This window comes from Coenobita brevimanus, chromosome 114, assembly GCF_032717465.1.
Source record: "Coenobita brevimanus isolate Jiangsu-jjx chromosome 114, ASM3271746v2, whole genome shotgun sequence".
Classification (NCBI taxonomy): domain Eukaryota; kingdom Metazoa; phylum Arthropoda; class Malacostraca; order Decapoda; family Coenobitidae; genus Coenobita; species Coenobita brevimanus.
In genome coordinates this window covers 2809162-2814161 of record NC_137067.1, presented here as the reverse complement: position 1 = coordinate 2814161, position 5000 = coordinate 2809162, and positions in this window count along the sequence as shown.

Here is a 5000-nt window from a genome sequence, read left to right as displayed (position 1 = left end):
AGTTTAGCGCTAGGTCGAGCAGAAGGCGCTAATTTTGAGCAGGAATCGCTTTGGAAGACTTAAAAGTGTCATTAAAAAAAATAATAATAAAACGGAGGAGAATGACGAGGACAAGGAGGAGAATGAGGACAAGGGGGAGGTCATGGAGGGGGAGGTCATGGAAGAGAAGGACGAGAACGAGGTCAAGGAGGGATAGGAGGATGAGGACTTGGAGAAGGAGGGTAATGATGACGTAACCTTGAACAAAGTGACTCACAGCAGTCAAATTTCCACCCAGATCCCTAATTCTGCTTCGGCTATGTATATCGTTTTAATATCAACACAGTCTGCATCAATAACAAAACAGAGGGCATTGAGGTGTAATAAGGAGAATAAATCGCTAAAGAAGAGGTGTTACGCTGACCAGATTCACACTTTGGTAGCACTTGCGGTCAGCGGGGTCGTGTCAGTGAGATGCTGGACGTCGCTGGATTATTTTAAAAGTTTCCACATTTTAAAACCTAAATTAATCCCAAAATCTACACTTATCCGTTAGAATATTAATTTTGAAAGGGTTTAAATTCAAAATAATCCCCAAATCTATAGTTATCCATTAGAATATTAATTTAGAAAGGATTTAAATTATGCGATATGGATGTATTTGGCGGGAAATTCAGCATAAAGGAAAACTCTGATTCTTGCCCAACAGATTTAAAGATATACGATGGCATTTTACTCTTCTCCCTGTTTAATTTTCTCCATATTTTTGCCATTTAGAGTCAAAATTAATCCCCTATAATATACATACCTATTGAAGGGTAATTTTGAAAAGGGATAAGAGGGGTATGTGATATGCAGACGACAGGGAACAAGAGGCGACGGGAAAAATCTGATTCCTTCAAAACAGGTTGAGTGTCAGTGATGCTAGACATTCCCAGACACTTTTATTTTAGACACCTTTATTTTTAACATCTATCTATCTATCTATTGCCAGACGCCTTAATTCCGTAAGAAGTGGCCACAAACAAATTGCCTCCATGTCACCCTATCCCCCGCCATTTCACTGCCCTGCTCCCAGCTCACACACACCCTCTCTCAATTACCTCTCCACTCCATCCCTCCATCTCATCCTTGGTCTCCCCCTCCCTCTCCTCCCTTCCACCTCACTCACATACACTCTCCTCGTCAGTCTCTCACTCTCCATCTTCTCCACATGGCCAAACCACCTCAATGTGTTTCTCCTACCGCTTCCTATCACATCCACATCCACACCACAACGCTCCTTCACCATCCTCTCCACATGGCCAAACCACCTCAATGTGTTTCTCCTAATGCAATCACATCCACATCCACGACGCTCCTTCACATCACTTTTAACACTTACAGCCTTAGTTAACCCTTCTATCCACCACTACCAATGGCAAAGGTTACTTATAAATTAAACAGAGTATGTGATATGCATGTGGAAATGAGGAAAGCAAATAATCAATGGGAAAATTCGAATTCATTGATATGCGATACTGACAAACGATGCTCCCTCCTTTCTCACTTACCCTGGTATATATTTTTTCTTACGCCACATTTAAATATTCTCTTACGCTTAAAATTGGCTCTATATAATTTTTTCTTCACACTAGAGCTACTAAAAATTTCACAACCAATTTAGAACGAATAATATAGTTTCAAAATCGGATATCAGTTACCTTATCACGAACTGGACTAATCGATTGAAGTATTTACTGCTTTGGACTATTATAAATCAGCTAAATTTTTAATCTATCTGTATATATCTATCTATTTATCTCTATCTATCTATCTATCTATTTATCTATCATTTCATTCTTTGCCCAAAATTGCCATCTCTCCGCCTTGGATTCTTAAAATAATAATAATAATAATAATAATAATATAAACAATGGAGAGCCGTAGCACTCATCCTTAGCGATTTATTTTCGGGCATGGCTGGTTAATATCCTTTTGTCTATCTATCTTTCTACTGTATAGTCCGAGGCTCTAATCCCGCAAAGGGTGGCCACAGACAAAACGCCTCCAAGTCGCTGTCACCCACCATTTGACTGCCCTCCCCCCAGCGCACTCCCCCCAACCCTCATACTATATGCATGGCGATATTGGAAGGATTTATGTAACAGAGAAGAGGACAAGGTCTATCTATCTATCTATTGCCAGACGCCTCAATCCCGTTTGGGGTGGCCACAAACAAATCGCCTCCAAGTCGCCCTGTCCCCCGCCATTTCACTGCCCTGCTCCCAACTCACACCCCCCTCTCTCATATACAAGGTGTAATGAACAAAATAAATCGCTAAGGAAAAGGTGTCAGGGAGCTTCCTAATGAGATTACCGGCCTCTGTCACTGAGCTACGTGCAATAAGCCACAAGAGAACGAAAATCTGAGCCAAGTTAGAGTGAGAGGAGTATAGAAAGTTTTATAAGTATGACTCCTCCTGCTCCATTTACCTTTTTTTTTTTAATGAAAGGAAGGAGGAACCAAAGGCCAGGAGCCAACTTAGAGTGAAAGGAGTATAGGAACCGTTTTAAATACCCCTCCTGCAGGTCCTTTTAAATATCTGAGCCAACTTAGAGTGGACGGAGTATAGGAAGTGTTGTAAATATGATGCCAGCTTCTCCATTTCAATATCTGAGACAAGTTTGAGTGACAGGAGTATAGGAACCGTTTTAAATACCCCTCCTGCTGGTCCCTTTAAATACCTGAGCCAAGTTAGAGTGGACGGAGTATAGGAAGTGTTATAAATATGATGACCGCAGATCCTTGTCTAAATATTTAACATTCTCACGCTGACCATCGACCTCTGAGCGGAAACGGCTTAGTGTCAACAGAAGCGGACTTCTGACCCTCCACTAACTTGATTGGATTGGACGTAGCATTTATTCCTCTCCGATTTATTTTGCGTGTTACACCTTGGTCGGTATTCTCGAGGGTTCAGGAGGCTCACAAACACCTCTACCTTAGCGACTTACTTTGCATGAGAGAGAGAGAGAGAGAGAGAGAGACTATGAGGAAGGGGGTAGCAGTCATCTCCCTAGCAAGGTTGTTTGAGGCATGACAGATGAAAATGAGTGAGAGGAGGAGGAGGAGGAGGAGGAGGAGGAGGAGGTAGTAGTAGTAGTAGTAGTAGTTCGCAAGGGGTCGAATTATCCTGATGTTTGTGTTACTTCGTTATTATTATTATTATTATTATTATTATTATTATTATTCATTTTCTTCCTGCCCTCTTTCTCATCATTATCAACTTCCTCCGACTCTCTAGTGTGCGCGAGTGAACACATTCTCTCTCTCTCTCTCTCTCTCTCTCTCTCTCTCTCTCTCTCTCATCTATATTGAAGGGAAATTCTGTATAAGTACACAGCAAGAGAATTAAAGAGAAATTGAAAGGGAAAAAAGTGAGTGAGTGAGAGAGAGAGAGAGAGAGAGACGGGAGGGGGGGGGAGGTAAGGGAGTAATTCTGTTGTGTGTGCGTGTCAGGGGGAAGGTCAGGGTGTGAGAAGGAAGGGAGGGAGGGAGGGAGAGAGAGAGTAAGAGAGAGGGAGGGGAGGAAGGGGAGGAATGCAGGGTGTGGGAAGAAGCCAGGGAAGTGTGTGTGTGTGTGTGTGTGTGTGTGTGTGTGTGTGTGTGTGTGTGTGTGTGTGTGTGTGTGTGTGTGAGAGAGAGAGAGAGAGAGAGAGAGAGAGAGAGTCTTAACACATAATACTTCCTATAAACACTTCGCTGGGAATTTTCACCATCATATTTCTGGAGGAGGAGGCGGAGGCGGAGGAGGAGGAGGTAGGGAAGCTCTCTAACACCACTTCCTTAGCGATTTAGTTTTGGATAAGGCTGGCTAATATCCATTCATACTTTATTTATGCAGTGTGTGGCGATACTGGAAGGATTTACTTAACACGGAGGGTAAGGGGTAGTAAGCAAAATAAGTCGCTTAGGGAAAGGTGTCAGGGAGCTTAATAGACCGTCGAAAAACAGGGCCAAGTCGCGAAAATAATATACCCGGATATTATTAAAATCACATAAATAATAAAAACAATAATAATAATAATAATAATAATAATAATAATAATAACAATAATAATGGTGGTGGTAAAGTCTACGGGAATAACACGTATCTTTTCATGTGTTTTAGGGATATTTAAAGAAAACGATTAAAAATAAGCTTATTTAAGGGATGACTATGCTATGTTGGAAAATAAATGGTAACTAATGGATCTATAAGTCTCTCTCTCTCTCTCTCTCTCTCTCTCTCCTCTTCAGTCTCTCTTCCCTTCCTTCTTTCCTCTCTCCTTTCTCCTTATCTTTTCTCTTCCCTCCCTTCTGATTTTCTTCCTTCTCTCTCTCTCTCTCTCTCTCTCTCTCTCTCTCTCTCTGGTCAACTGGTCTTTTGGTCTACATGACTTGGTGTGAGAAAGAAACTACCCGAAGGAAAGTGTGTGTGTGTGTGTGTGTGTGTGTGTGTGTGTGTGTGTGTGTGTGTGTCATGTAACTGTTTTATGCGTTATTAAATTAAGGAGAGAGAGAGAGAGAGAGAACTGGGAACTCAGTGAAGAAACAGACGCATCAATTCCTACCAGATGAGGCCACACACACACACACACACACACACACACACACACACACACACACATTCAAGCCCCTAGAATCCAAGCTCCATCTGATAGCTAAAAATAATAATAATAATCATAATAATAATAATAATCATAATAATAATAATAATGATAAAAATAATAAAAAGAACATGAAGAAGGAAGGAAGGAAGAAGATGGAAGAGGAAGAAGATGATGCTGACGGGAAGAAAAAACAAAGAAGTAGAGGAGGAGGAGGAGGAAGAGGGAGGAGGAGGAGGAGGAGGAAGAGGGAGGAGGAGGAGGAGGAGGAAGAGGAAGAAGATGAAGAAGAAAAGATGACGATGATGATGATGATGATGAGGAGGAGGAGGAGGAGGAAGAAGAAGAAAAAGAAGAAGAAGAAGAAAACTAGGAGGAGGAGGAGGAAG